Source organism: Carcharhinus amblyrhynchos, unplaced genomic scaffold (genome assembly GCF_965287045.1).
Source record: "Carcharhinus amblyrhynchos unplaced genomic scaffold, sCarAmb.v2.hapA scaffold_46, whole genome shotgun sequence".
In the NCBI taxonomy this organism is placed as follows: Eukaryota; Metazoa; Chordata; class Chondrichthyes; order Carcharhiniformes; family Carcharhinidae; genus Carcharhinus; species Carcharhinus amblyrhynchos.
The window spans coordinates 411949-428002 of NW_027649787.1; the positions used below are offsets into that span (position 1 = coordinate 411949).

General features: G+C 44.3%; 2 long non-coding RNA genes across 2 annotated transcripts; both read left to right on the forward strand.

Moving 5' to 3' along the window:
- Positions 1-560: 560 nt before the first annotated feature.
- Positions 561-9660, forward strand: LOC145337308 (uncharacterized). Its single transcript, XR_013885338.1, has 3 exons — positions 561-860; positions 9419-9520; positions 9626-9660. It is a non-coding gene; the product is annotated as an uncharacterized LOC145337308 (long non-coding RNA).
- A 572-nt stretch (positions 9661-10232) lies between these two features.
- LOC145337335 (uncharacterized) lies at positions 10233-15471 on the forward strand. Its single transcript, XR_013885345.1, has 3 exons — positions 10233-10270; positions 14323-14372; positions 15312-15471. It is a non-coding gene; the product is annotated as an uncharacterized LOC145337335 (long non-coding RNA).
- Positions 15472-16054: the final 583 nt, after the last annotated feature.

The window sequence follows — 16054 nt, forward strand, 5'->3', positions numbered from 1 at the left end:
AGAGATTAGTGAGATTGTTCTTAATTTACAGATGATTTATTTATTTTTTCAAACGGCTGTTTCCTATGTCGAAATAATCCGTGGTGATGTGTCAATAATCTCTCTAGTTACAGATTCCGAGCCCTCTCTACCTCAGAGACCCTTCACAGTGACAGCTGAAGTCGGCCAGACGGTTAATTTAACCTGTCAGCTCAGATATGAGGTGTTATTGGCGGCTAGCTATTTCTGGTATAAACAACGCGTTGGTGAAATCCCCAAAGTAATCGATATCCCAGCCTGTTCGGGGGGCGGTTGTAAGTTTATTTCCAGAAAAGGCAACGACAAACGCGAATTGATACTGGAAATTCGCAATGTCCAGGCGGATGACTCGGGTTCCTACTACTGTGCTCGTAAGGTTGGCTATGCACGGCTCCAGAATGGACCCACACTACTGGTTGGAGGTAAGAGAGCAAGTGAAATGAATTCAGATTGTGCACAGCAATACCATTTGGTGTAAATAAATCATTAACTATGCCCCATTTTCTCTCCAGACATGTCTACCAACAAGACGGCCCTGCTGGTATTTGTCCCACCGGGTGAGCGGAATGTGAATGATACTGTCCCCTTAGTGTGTTTGGTCAGTGGAGTTTCCTCCAACCAGATTGCTGTTTTCTGGAATATTTCCGGTCTGGTCACTGAAGGATCGAGTGATCCCGGGACAATGGAGGGGGACGGGACCTACAGCATCAGAAGTCATGTCATGGTGCCGGGCGTAACCTGGAGAAGCGGCGCTGTCTGCACTTGTATTGTTCAAGTGGGGAGTCCAGGGAAATATTTGGCCAAGAATGTGTCGAATCCCAAAGTATCTGAAAAACGGAAAGGTGAGATGTTACTTTGTATATTGAAAGTTTCTATTCAACTTTAGATCTGGGTTCATTCATTAATTCGATATGCGTGCAGAGTTAAATCTCTGACCGTGGTTGTGGGTATGTATGTGTATACATCTGAGTGTGTGTTTACATGTGTGCATATAGATGCATATCTGAGTATGTCTTTAGATATGTATATATAGACTAATATCTGAGCGTGTGTGTATCTATGTGGGTTATAGAGTATTGTGTGCAGCTTGGGTCACCTAATTACAGGATGGATATTCATAAGGAGTGCAGAGAAGGTTTACAAGGATGTCGCCGTGACTTGAGAAACTGAGTTACAGAGAAAGGTTGAATAGGTTAGGACTTTATTCCCTGGAGCGTAGAAGAATGAGGGGAGATTTGATAGAGGTGTATAAAATTATCATGGGTATAGATTGAGTGAAGGCAATCAGGCTTTTTGCACTGAGGCTAGGGGAGAGAGAAAAAAAACTAGAGGACATGGGTTAAGGGTGAAAAGTTTAAAGGGAATACAGGGGGATGGGGTGGGGGGGAGGGTGGTATTCACGCAGAGCATGAAATGAGCTGCCAGGTGAAGTGGTAAATGCGGACTCACTTTCAACACTTAAGAAAAACTTGGACAGGCACATGGATGAGAGGGGTCTGGAGGGATATGGTCCAGTTGCAGGTCAGTGGAACGAGGCAGAAAAATAGTTTGGCACAGCCAACGAGGGCCAAAAGGCCTGTTTAGCTGCTGCAGTGTTCTATGGCTCTATGCATTGACCCTAGGCATCTGGGGATGTGTGTGTGTGTGTGTTTGTGTGTGTGTGTGTGTTTGTGTGTGTGTGTGTGTGTGTGTGTGTGTGTGTCTGTGTGGAGTTTGTAAGTATATCTCCGAGCGCATGTGCGTTTGGTTTCATTTGATGTATTATTGTCACATGTATTAGTATACAGTGAAAGTATTGTTCCTTGTGCACTATACAGACATTCATTGAGTACATAGGAGTGAAGTAAGGAGTGGACGCAGAATGCAGTGCTGCAGGGTATAAAGAAAGATCACCTTAATATGAGGATGGTCATTTCAAATCCAATGAGAATAGGGAAGAAGCTGTTCTTGAGTCGGTTGGTACATGATCTCAGACTTAAATGTTTGTATATATATATATATAAATATATATATACATATATATATATGAACGTATGTATATAGTTACATATCTGAGTATCTGTATATAGATAAATATCTGAGAGTTTGTTTATCCGGTTATATGTGTGAGCATGTCTATATAAATATATACCTGACCTGGAGTGCATATGTAGATAAATACCTGAGGGCCTATGTGTCGATATGCGTGCAGAGGTAAGTATCTGGGCGTGTTTGTGTCTATGTATGTGTATAGGTAAATACCTGAGTGTGTGTTTACATGTGTGTACAAAGATAAATATCTGAGTATGTTTTTACACATGTGTGTATAGCCTAATATCTGAACATATGTGTACCTATGTGTGTGTATAGGTAAGTATCACAGCGTGTGTGTGCATGCGAATGTCTGTGTATAGATAAATATCTGAGCGCATATGTTTCTATATGTATGTACAGGTAAATACCTGAGCACGAGTATGTCTATGTGCGTGCATAGATAGATATATGAGCACGTGTGTGTCTACATGTATGTAGAGATAAGTAGCTGAGCATGTGTGTGAAAAATGTGTGTGTATCGATAAATATGAGTGTGACTTTCTGTGTGTAAGTAGGTAAATATTTGTGTGTGCATGTGTCTATGTGCATATAGAAGTAAAATTCTGAGCATGTGTGTATATGCGCATTTATCGACAAATATCTGAGCGTGTGTTTCTATGTGTAAGTTTAAGTGAATATCTGAGTGTGTGTGCATATGTTTACATAGGTAAGTATCTGTGTGTGTGTGTATGTGTGAATAGGTAAATATCTGAGAGTGTGCGTGTGTGTGTGTGGATGTGTGTGTGCATTTGTAAATAAATACCCGAGCCTGTGTATGTGTGTGCGTAGAAAAATATCTGAGAGTGTATGTGTCCCTGTGCATGTCTGCATAAATATCTGAGCGTGAGTGTATGGATAAATATTTGAACACGTGTCTGTCTATGCGTGTGTAAAGATAAATATCTGAGTGTGTGTATATCAATATATGTCTGTTCGTGTGTGTGTGTGTAGATGCTTATCCGAGCGTTTATTTGCATTCAATTGTTAAAATATGTCAGCCTGCATTCGAATACATCTGCCCCAGAATAAGTTCGTGTTTGGTACATTCTTCTCCGTTTCGCTTTGTATTTCTGAAAACATGTACAAATATTTGAAATATGCATCCAGAAAGATCTCAGCCCATTATGCTTAGACTGTCTCTTCGAAAGAGCTGTCTTATTCGGCCCATCATTTCCCCTCTCGGCCTTTCAAATTTTCTCCTCCATGTCCAGATGTGATTTCCCTCCTGAAGGTTGTTATTTGCTTCCATCTCTCTTTCCAGAAAGTGAATCTAGGCATGACCTCTCTAAGGAAAGCAGCAGCAGCCAAAGTCATTGCACCGTAGTTGATTTTGCTGCAGAGGGCAGGGATAGAAAAGTGTGCCAGTGCAATAGTTACAGGGGATTCAATTTTAAGGGGAATAGACAGGCGTTTCTGTGGCCGCAAACGAGACTCCAGGATGGTATGTTGCCTCCCTGGAGCTAGGGTCAAGGATGAATTGGAGCAGCTGCAGGACATTCTGAGGGGGACGGCGAAGAGCCAGTGGTCGTAGTAGACGTTGGTACACGCGACATAGATAAGAAAAGAGATGAGGTTCTAAAAGCAGGTACAGGGAGCTAGGAAGAAAGTTAAAAAATTGGACCTCAAAGGGTTAGGGTTAGGGTTAGGGATCTCAGGATTAGAACATAAGAGCATAAGAAATAGGAGCAGGAGTAGGCCATCTAGCCCTTCGAGTCTGCCCCGCCATTCAATAAGATCATGGCTGATCTGTCGTGGCTCAGAGAGTAGAAATGAAAGGATATATTGGATAAATATGTGGCTGAAGAGATAATATCAGGGGGATGGTTTCAGATTGCTGGAGCATTGGGACCTGTTCTGGGGCAGATGGGACCTGTACAAATTGGACGGGTTACGCCTGGGCAGGACTGGGACTGATACCTGCGGGGGAGTGTTTGCTGGATCGATTGGGGAGGGTTTAAACTAATATGCCAGAGGGATGGGAACCTATGTAAGGAGTCTCAGAAGAAGGAAACAAGGGCAAAATGTGGGGAGAAGATTCCAACGCCATCAAAAATCAGGAAAAAAAATGGAAAAAGATCTCAAGCGATTTTATTAATGGAAGTGTTTGAATTCAAAGAGAAGATACAAAAACTAGTATAAAGGCTCTTTATCTGAATGCTCGATAACTAACAGAAAACAAAGAATGGGGTTAAATGGCTGTGTTTTTCTTGCTGGTGATCAGTGACTAGTGGTATGCCTTATGGATCAGTGTTGGGTCCGCAAGTGTTTACGATTTACATAGATGATTTGGAGTTGGGAACCTAGCGTAGTGTGTCAGAATTCGTAGATGACACTAAGATGGGTGGAAAAGCAACGCGTGCATAGACATTGAAAGTTTGCAATGGGATATAGATAATCTTAGTGAGTGGGCGAGAGTCTGGCAGATGGAGTACAATGTTGGTAAATGTGAGCTCATCCATTTTGGTAGGAAAGAAAGAGCAGAATTGACTGTTATTTAATGACAAAAATTGCAGCATAGTTCTGTGCAGAGGGACCTGGGTGTCCTTGTGCGGGAATCTCAAGGAGTTGGTTTGCAGGTGCAGCAGGTAAGTCAGAAGGCAAATGGAATTTTGTCCTTCATTCTAGAGAGATGGATTTTAAAAACAGCGAGATTATGTTGCAGCTGTATAAGGTGCTGGTGAGGCCACACCTGGAGTTCTGTGTACAATTTTGGTCTCCTTACTTGAGAAAGGATATACTGGCATTGGAGGGGGTGCAGAGGAGAGTCATAAGATTGATTCCGGAGTTGAGAGTTTTGGCTTGTGAGGAGAGACTGAGTAGACTGTGGCTACACTCATTAGAATTCAGAAGAATGAGGGGAGATCTTATAGAAACATATACGATTATAAAGGGAATAGATAAGATAGAAACAGGGAACGTGTTTCCACTGGCGGGTGAAACTAGAAATAGGGGGCATGGCCTCAAAATAAGGGAGAGCAGATTTAGGACTGAGTTGAGGAGGAACTTCTTCACACAAAGGGTTGTGAATCTGTGGAATTCCCTGCCCAGTTGAGGCTCCCTCACTGAATGTTCTTAAGGCAAGGATAGATAGATTTTTGAGCAGTAAAGGAATTAAGGGTTATGGTGAGCAGGCGGGTAAGTGGAGCTGAGTCCACAAAAGGATCAGCCATGATCTTTGGAATGGCGGAGCAGGCTTGAGAGGCCAGATGGCCTATTCCTGCTCCTATTTATTTGTTCTTATGTTCTAATGGAGGTTAGGTCAGTTCTACACTGCAGACACCTTAGAAAGAGGCAGTAGACAAGCGGTGAAATTGACTTTTTTGTTCTGAAGGGCGATAAATTAATTTATAGAAACACAATAAATAGGAGCAGGAGTAGGCCATCTAGCCCTTCGAGCCTGCCCCACCATTCAATAAGATCATGGCTGATCTGAAGTGGATCAGTTCCACTTTCCCGCTTTCTCCCCATAACCCTTAATTCCCTTGTCTATCAAAAACCTATCTACCCGTGATTAAATATATTTAGCGAGGTAGCCTCCACCGCTTCAACGGGCAGAGAATTCCAGAGATTCACCACCCTTTGAGTGAAGAAGTTCCTCCTCAACTCCGATCTAAACTGCCCCCCCCCCCCTTATCTTGAGGCTGTGCCCCCTAGTCCTGCTATCAGTTATCTCGCTTTGCTCCCTTTTGATCAATTTACAAATGACTCGTCACTCATAATATGAATTTAAATTTAGCATCCTGATGTCAGTAACTTTGTACAACATTATTAATCATCATTAGAATCCTACAGTGCAGAAAGAGGCCATTTGAACAATTGAGTCTGCAGCGACAACAATCCCACCCAGGCCCTATTCCCATAGCCCCATGCATTCCACTCGCTAGACCCCGACACTAAGGAGTAATTTAGCATTTCCAATTCACCTAACCTGCACATCTTTGGGCTGTGGGAGGAAATCAGACCATGGGGGAAAGCCACACAGACATGGGGAGAATGTGCAAACTCCATACAATGACCCAAGCCGGGAATTGAACCCGAGCCCCTGGCGATATGAGGCAGCAATCCTAACCCCTGTGCCACCGTGCCACCCCATGATCATATGGCAGTAGGCTCGATGAGCTGAATGGGCTATGTTTGCCCCAGTGCTGCTATTGTATATGCATTAAGAGCAAATATTGAATTTAGGTTGTTGGAAAAAAGTCTAACTCATCCATCACACGGCAACTAATTGCTTGGCCGTGGATCTAGACAAATCATACAATCCTGCAGTGCAGAACGGGGACACTTAGGTCATTAAGTCTTCACCGGTTCTCTAATAGCGCATTTTACCCAGGCCCTATCCCTGTAACCCTACGTATTTGCACTGCTAGTTCCCCAACCTATACATCTTGGAGTACTAAAGCACAATTTAGTACAGCAAATCCAATTAACCGGCACATTTTGGACAACTAAGGGGCAACTTAGCTTGGCCAATCCAACAAACCTGCTCATTTTTGGATTGTTGGAAGAAACCAGAGCACCCAGAGGAAACACAAGTAGAGAGGGGAGAATGAATGTGAAATACAATATCCGGAACTGTACTGGAGGCCCAATTACTCGAGGTTGCCCAAAACGAATTGGGGAATTAATTAAATTGGTTAGAACAAAGAACAGCACAGCACAGGAAACAGGCCCTTCGGCCCCACAAGCCTTTGCCGCCCATTTTAACCACTCAGTGAGTGCCTTATTCAAGTTTTTGTCTACCTCTAGTGGAACTCCACAAGAAAGGGGGCGAAAATTTAGTGAATTATATGTACACCAGATTAAGGGAGATCCAATGCAGGGACAATTTATCGACGCCAATCAGCCTAAAAAACACGTATTTGGGATGTGGGAGGAAACCGGAGCACCCGGAGAAAACCCACGCAAGCATTGCTCCAAGCCGGAGATCTGAGCCGGGTCCCTGCAACTGTACAGCAGACAGTGATAGTCACTGAGCTGTCGTGTTGCCCGTCAATTGGACCAGATCAAGCGTACATTAACGGACGTTTTTTAAAAAAAGGGTCGAGGAGAATAGCAGAGAAATGTAGTGCAGGTATCAAAGAACAAAGAACAGTACAGCACAGGAGCAGAGCCTTCGGCCTACTAGGCCTGCACCAATCACGTTGACCTATCCAGCCCAACCATTTATATTCATCTGCCCTTCCGTGTGTCTACTCAATAAGCCTTTGCATTCCAGGCCCCCACCATCCTCTGTGTAAAGAATTTCCCTTGCACAGCTGTATTGAACTTTTCCTTCTTACATTGGACTTGTGCCTCATTGTAGTTGTCTTGGTAAAAAAATTACCAACTTTTCACCCTTATAATTTTCTAGATTTCTATCAGGTCGCTCGTCATCCTCTGTCTTTCCAGCATTGGCTAAACAGTTTGCCTGTGTGGTATAATCATTCTGAAATTCCATAAATCTTGGGAGATGGAAAGATAACTCACGTGGCTGCTGAAGGACATGTACATGAACCCTGAACTTTTAAAATTGAGAAATCAAGCTAGGAGATGAATTTAAACCTATTTGAGTCACTTGTTGAACATGTTTATAGCATGGCCTTCAGTTGTGAGTACTAACTTTTGGGAAGAATCATAGAATCACAGAATCATAGAACTCTACAGTGCAGAAAGAGGCCATTCGGCCCATCGAGTCTGCACCGACCACAATCCCATCCAGACTCTATCCTCAAATCCCTAAATATTTTACCCGCTAATCCCTCTGTGCTATGCATCTCAGGACACTAAGGGGTAGTTTTAGCAAGGCCAATCCACCGAGAATATCGAAGACTCGGAGGAGATTTGCAAAGGAGAATTATGAGGGAGGAATGAGCGAATTCAGTTAGCGTGGAGACACGGGAGGAGCTGGACTTGTACTCTGTCTTGCAGTCAAGGTTAAAAAAATTAAAAGTTCCAAACTCGAGGGCATTTGATTGGTAATAAATAAAACGTTTCCATCCTCAGTAATGTCAGTAAGAACTCTCACAACACCAGGTTAATATCCAACAGGTTTATTTGGTAGTAAAATCTTTCGGCGTTTGCCCCTTCGTCAGTATTGTGAAATGCGCGTGTGCCTTTAGATGCACTGTTTGTGATTAGAACTCCCACTCACCTGACGAAGGGGCAAACAACGAAAGCTAATGGCTTTTACAACCAAATACACCTGTTAGACTTTAAGCTGGTGTTGTGAGAATTCTTATTGTGTTTACCTCAGTCCAACACTGGCATCTCCACATCATGAGTAATGTCAGTAACCAGGGAGGGGTGGGGGGGGGGGGGGAGTTGTGGGATGCAGAGACTGAAGATGCTTCGTGATTAATAATGGAATCTGAGGTTATGGAGAATTGAGATAAGAAAAATATCAGCCACGATTGAATGGCAGAGCAGACTCGATGGACCAAGTCGCTAAATTCCATTCCTATGCCTTGTGATAACAAAGAACAACACAGCACGGGAAACAGGCCCTTCGGCCCAACGAGCCCGTGCCGCCATTTTAACATTGCGAGTTCCCTCTTCCACCCATGACTCTTGTCTACGCTTATGGCACTCCACACTGGAAACCAGATTGAGGGGAAACTAATTTAGGGACAGTTTGTTCCACCAATCAGCCTAAGAGCACATCTTTGGGGTGTGGGAGGAAACTGGAGCACCCGGAGAAAACCCACGCAAGCACGGGGAGAATGTGCAAACTCCCACAGACACTGGCCCGAATCCATGTATCTGCACAGCAAACAGTGATAGTCACTGAGCTGTCGTGTTGCCCAACCCCTGGTCCAGTTTAAGCGTCCACTAAGCGTGAAGTACCAGGCTACTCTCGAAACATCCAAGAGCAGCCCTCGCACGTCCCACCGCGTGTATGCCTCTTGTTGGACAACAAGGTGGACCGAAGCACCTATGGAGTAAAAGGGAAAAACATCAATAACATGCACATCTCATGCAAACATTCAAGGGAATCCCCAGAAGCTCAAAAGTAAAACAAGTGAGCCAGAAAATATGTTGGAAGGTCCATTGATTCCCAGGAACGTCCCAAGGCTCTTGATCCTTATGGTCTTATCCATACTGATACACTGTGAATATGGAACAACTGGTAGTGCTGTCAACTAATAATACTCTACTCGCAAATATTGCGTCATTGATTCTATTCTGTGTGTTCAATCTCCACTATCCATCCCACCAGCTTTGTTTCATTTTCACCCTCTGTTTTGGTGAACCTATATTTTTAATTGGGTCATGTTTCCCTTCAGAGAAGCCGGAAATGAATGATTTGTTCGATTCCCGTTTCTAAGTGTGTTTTTTCTCTCTATAGAATGGTGCACACTGGCTGTTCCTATTGGAATTCCTGTCCTGGTCATAATGATTGTACTGTTGATTCTTATTTCCATTTGGAGTTGTAAAAAAGGCAGATCAGGTGAGGATTAATTATTATGTGGGACACTTTAATACCTGTTTCTCCAATACAATTTCCACCTTGTGGATTTTAATTCGCTAATTACGTTTTTTTTTTCTATTTTAGGAGACAGAGACATAGGATCCCACAATGCAACGTGAGTAAGACAAGCATGAGCAAAGCTCATTCCTCTTTCTCTCCTCTGTTTTATATTTTGTCAAACCTGTTTCAACCTGATCAAAGGATTGGATAGGGTGGACAGTGAGAGCGTTTTCCTCAGATGGTGATGGCTAACACAAGGGGACATAGCTTTAAATTGAGGGGTGGTAATTATGGAACGGATGTCAGAGGTAGGTTCTTTATTCAGAGGGTAGTAAGGTCGTGGAATGCCCTGCCTGCAGCAGTTGTGGACTCGCCAACTTTAAGGGCATTTAAATGGTCAGTGGATAGGCATATGGATAACATTGGAATAGTTTATATTGGAGGGTCATTAGATTGGTTCCACTGGTCGGCGCAACATTGAGGGCCAAAGGGCCTGCACTGCACTGTAATGTTCTATGTTCTATAACCTCAAAAAACTGATTCCACTGGTGTGTGCCTGTGTTTTTTTTATTATTTCTGTAAGATTACTAGACAATCTTACTTTCAACAATGTGTAGCATTTGAGACAGGATATCCAAAATCTAACATTTGTTTGGTGTTCTTTTTCCACATACGATTTTCTCTTCAGTGGAAGAAGGCAGCAAGGGGGATGTAAGGAGCGAAAAACGGGTAAGCCTTTTTGACATGTCTGTGGAGGTCAAATGTCAGAATGAAAATTAAAGGTGGAGGAAATTGATTGGTAGAGGCGTTGCCATGGAGAATGCACCAGTTGATTGGTACTGATAGTTAACTGTGAAGAACTGTTTGAAAGAAGAGTTGAAGATTGAGTACCACTGGGAGAAAAACACATTATTAGAGCTATTGGCCTTTTATTCATTAGCAAAAACAAGAGTAAGAAATTTTAGGGAAACAATTATACATTTTTTGCCGAAAAGACAATGTCCCTGTTTGGCATGTGGAGTCTGCTTGATTGTAGCTTTTTATGGAGAATGCAGGAGTTAACTGATGATTGGGTGCTATGTACCTGCACTTGTTAATGTAGAAACATGGAATCTAGAAGGAGGAATAAGCCATTCGGCTATTTGAACCTGCTTTACTATTCATTATGATCATGGCTGATAGAATATAAAAGCAGGGAGGTCTTGCTGCAACTGTACAGGGCACTGGTGAGGCCGCAGCTGGAGTACTGTGTGCAGTTTTGGTCGCCGCACTTGCGCAAGGATATTTTGGCCTTGGAGGGAGTGCAGAGGAGGTTCACTAGGCTGATACCGGAGATGAGGGGTTTGGACTATGAAGAAAGACTTAATATACTGGGTCTGTGCTCGCTGGAGTTTAGAAGGGTGAGGGGGGATCTTATGGAGACGTATAAGATAATGAAAGGGATGGATAGGGTAGAGGTAGAGAGATTCTTCCTGCTTAGAAAGGATAGCAGGATTAGAAGGCAGAGCCTCAAGATAAGAGGGGGGGGGGGGCAGTTTAGATCGGAGTTGAGGAGGAACTTCTTCACTCAAAGGGTGATGAATCTCTGGAATTCTCTGCCCATTGAAGTGGTGGAGGCTACCTCGCTAAATATATTTAAGTCACCAGTAGATAGGTTTTTGACAGACAAGGGAATTAAGGGTTATGGGGAGAGAGCGGGAAAGTGGAACTGATCCATTTCAGATCAGCCATGATCTTATTGAATAGCGGGGCAGGCTTGAAGGGCTAGATGGCCTACTCCTGCTCCTATTTCTTATGTTCTTATGTTCTTATGGCTGGTCATCAAATTCAGTACGCTGATCCCCCCTTTCCCTACATATCTTGATTCCTTTTGCTCCCAGAGCTATATATAATTTCTTCCTGAATTCAGTATTTTGGTCCCAACTAGTTTCTGTGGCAGTGAATTCCAGACATTCGCCACCCTCTGGGTAAAAAAAAAATCTACTCAGCTCAGTTCTACAAGATTTTTCCCGTATCTTCCAAATTTGACCCTAACTTCTCTACTACCCCGCCAGAAGCAAAAAAAAATAATCTACCCTCTCTAATTTTCTGAGAATTGTATAATTTTCTTTGGGATCCCATCTCACTCATCTAAATTCCAGTGATTATAATCCTAACCGACTTAGTCTCTCCTCAGATCAGAGTCTGACGGGCAACATGACAGCTCAGTGACTATCACTGTGCTATTAGGCTGATTGGAGGTAATACATTGTCCCTAAATTAGTCTTCCCTCAATGTGGAATGCCATAAGCATAGATAAGGGTCATGGGTGGATGGGTAATGTTAAAATGGCGGCGCAGGCTCGTTGGGCCGAAGGGCCTGTTTCCTGGGCTGTTTTTGTTCTTTGTTCTTTGTTTGCTGTGCAGATACATGGATTTGGGCCAGTGTCTGCGGGAGTTTGCACATTCTCCGCGTGATTGCGTGGGTTTTCTCTGGGAGCTCCGGTTTCCTCCCACACGCCAAAAATGTGCTCTCAGGCTGATTGGTGTAACAAATTATCCCTAAATTAGTTTTCCTTCAATCTTCCCCAATAGGCGTAGACAAAGGTCATTGGTAGAGGAGGGCACTCATAATGTTAAAATGGCGGCGCCGGCTCGTTGGGCCGAAGGGCCTGTTTCCCGTGCTGTGTTGTTCTTTGTTCTTTGTACCAGACATCCCAGGCATCAGCTGGTAAATCTTCGCTGTTCGCCCTCTATAGCAAGGAGATCCTTCCTCAGATAAAGATACCCAAACTGCACGCAACATTTCTCAGGAAATACGCTATACAATAGCAGTAAAACATCCCTATTCCAAGAAAGAAATCCCCTCCCTCTGAATGTCAATATATTGTTTGCCTTCTTTACTACCTGATGTCAAATTAAAAAGAGGTCGTTTGACTAATTGGTCAAAGCACTGGCCCGATGAATGAACCAGGGAATGGCTGCACCTCCCTATGTTTAGGTGAATCAGCCGCAATGTGTACACTTGCTATTTCTGTCCACAATGTGTATTCCTCAACAAGTTCAACAATCACACTTGTATCTGCTATTTTCATAGAAGGGAAAATCACTGATATTAATACAAGGAGTAGTGTACCAGTTGGACAACAGGCGCTAAGTACTGGTGTGAGATTTTCCTCATCCATCCATTGGCAGCTTCGCATAGGATCATCCAAAATAGGAGCAGGAAGAGGCCATCCTGTTCCTTGATCCTGCTCTGCCATTCACTCTGAGCATGGCCGACTGTATCATTCCAGAAGGACGTGAAGGCTTTGGAGAGAGTCCACAAAAGATTTACCAGGATGTTGCCTGGTATGGAGGGTCTTAGCTATGAGGAGAGATTGGGTAAACTGGGGTTGTTCTCCCTGGAAAGACGGAGAATGAGGGGAAGCCTGATAGAGGTGTGCAAAATTATGAGGGGTATAGATAGGGTGAACAGTGGGAAACTTTTTCCCAGGTCGGAGGTGACGATCAGGAGGGGTCACAGGTTCAAGGTGAGAGGGGCGAGGTATAACTCAGATATCAGAGGGATGTATTTTACACAGAGGGTGGTGGGGGCCTGGGATGCACTGCCAAGTAGCGTGGCGGAGGCGGACACGCTGGGATCGTTTAAGACTTATCTGGATAGTCACACGAGCAGACTGGGAATGGAGGGGCACAAACAAATGGTCTACTTGGACCAATGAGTGACGCAGGCTTGGAGGGCCGAAGGGCCTGTTTCCTGTGCTGTATTGTTCTTTGATCTTTGACCACCCAACTCAGTAGCCTGGTCGCGCCTTCTCCCCAGATCTTTTCGTCCCCTTCATCTACAGTGCTACATCTAACTACGTCTGAACAGTTGTGGAATATCTCTCGTTTTGGAAAGAAAATAAGTAGCTGTGTGATAATGATTATAGCCTATCAACATATTGCGATGGCTTGGTGTCACATTGGTTAGCACTGCTGCCTCGCAACATCAGGGACCCATATTCGATTCCCGCCTTGACTCACTATCGGTCCACCTTGTTGTCTAACGAGGGGCATGCACACGGTGGGTCGTGCGTGGGCTGCTCTTGGATGTTTCGAGAGTGGCCTAGTACTTCGCGTCGTTTGTGTATGCTTAAAACTGGACCAGCAGATGGGCACCACGACAGCTCAGTGACTATCACTGCCAGCTGTGCAGATACATGGATTTGGGCCAGTGTCTGTGGGAGTTTGCGCATTCTCCCTGGGGTTGCGTGGGTTTCCTCCGGGTGTTCCGGTTTCCTCCCAGACCCCAAAGATGTGCTCTTAGGCTGATTAGTGTAACAAATTGTTCCTAAATTATTCTCCCCTCAATCTGGTTTCCAATGGGGGTACCATAAGCATAGACATGGGCCAAGGGTGGAGTAGGAAAAACACATTGTTAAGATGGCGGCGCAGGCTGGTTGGGCCGAAGGGCCTGTTTCCCGTTCTGTGTTGTTCATTGTTCTATGCCGATTCTGCATGTTTCCCCAGAGTGTGTGTTGGTTCCCTCCGTGTGCTCGAGTTTCCTCTAACAGTCCGAAAGACGCGCTCGTTAGGTGCATTGGTGATGCCAAATTCTCCCGCAGTGTAGTAAAACAGGTGCAGGCGTCTGGAGAGCAGAGGAATTTCACAGTAACATCTTTGCTGTGTTAATGTAAACCAACTTGTGGTACTTCAACTTTACACTGTTGACATCCTGGTGACCATTGGCACCCGATGTTTCTATGTACTTATAGATTGGGTGACATTTCAATTCATAATTTAACCCTTAACACACAGGGGATCACCGTCAAACAGAGGCAACATTGGAAACGCAGCGTGGAATACAGGTGAGTGCAGTGAGAACCTTGTAATAAAATGCATTGAAATGAATTTTGGGATCAAGGCCCATTGTTTTACCCACGTTGATTATTACTGTTGAATGCATTTAAATTACTATTACTATTAAACCACCATTTAAAGAGCGAGGGATTACTATTTAAAGGGCGAAAAGCTGCAGCATGCTACGGTGCAGAGGGACCTGGGGGTCCTTGTGCATGAGTCGCAAAAAAACAGTCTGCAGGTGCAGTAGGTGATCAAGAAGGCGAATGGGATGCTGGCCTTTATAGCGAGGGGAATAGAATATAAAAGCAGGGAGGTCTTGCTGCAACTGTACAGGGCATTGGTGAGGCCGCAACTGGAGTACTGTGTGCAGTTTTGGTTGCCGCACTTGCGCAAGGATATTTTGGCCTTGGAGGGAGTGCAGAGGAGGTTCACTAGGCTGATACCGGAGATGAGGGGGATAGCCTATGAAGGGAGACTAAATAGACTGGGTCTGTACACGTTGGAGTTTAGAAGGATGAGGGGGGACTTTATAGAGACGTATAAGATAATGAAAGGGATGGATAGGGTAGAGGTAGAGAGATTCTTCCCGCTCAGAAAGGACAACAGGACTAGAGGGCACAGCCTCAAGATAAGTGTGGGGGTGGGGGGGGGTGCAGTTTAGATCGGAGTTGAGGAGGAACTCCTTCACTCAAAGGGTGGTGAATCTCTGGAATTCTCTGCCCGTTGAAGTGGTGGAGGCTACCTCGCTAAATATATTTAAGACACGGGTAGACAGGTTTTTGATAGGCAAGGGAATTAAGGGTTATGGGGAGAAAGCGGGAAAGTGGAACTGATCCACTTCAGATCAGCCATGATCTTATTGAATGGCGGGGCAGGCTCGAAGAGCTAGATGGCCTACTCCTGCTCCTATTTCTTATATTCTTATGTTCTTATGTATTTGCCAGTCTCAGGGTGGACCTCTCTACGCCTCCCTGGATTTGGCTGCATTGGAAAAAAGGACAAAAAAGAAGAAACGGAAGTGAGAATCGGGGTATTTTGTCTATGATATATATGGCACAGGAGACTGAAATTACCAATCGGTGCTCTGCCCTTTGGAATTCAACATGGGAGCAACTGCATTCCCGTCAAACAGCTAAACTTTCCTCGCATACTGGCCACAGATTAGCAAGGGTGGCTCATTTTGTCAAATGTGTAACGAGATTTCTTCGGCACTATGAAAGATAGTCTACTATGTTCAGATTCTTCAAGTGTAAAATGACACTAGGGACTTTTTTCTAAACCTTCAAAAGGGATTCTATAACTCCGGTTACTGACAGGATTGCTATTCCTCTGAAAATTCATCTATGTAAATAAAATAAATGATGTTTCGATCATAACGCCGCGCCAGAGATTTCTATTGGCCAATAATTATGTTATAATTAAACACAATCTGCCTGAAACCGGAAACATTTCTTCATTTCAAATGTGAGCCCGATGAGATTTGTGGCTGGTGCTTTTCTCTGCCTGAGCAGTGGGGGGCGACTCTCTGCCCTCGTCAGATGGCAGGCGGGCATCCCGCTGGAAGGGGCGTGGGCGGAAAATCGGGATTCCCGACTGGCGTGGGGCTTCTCAGGATTCAGCAAGAATGCCTTTCCCATCACTCTTGGATTCTGATACAAAGTAGGTGGCAGCCCAATAAGGATGCAAA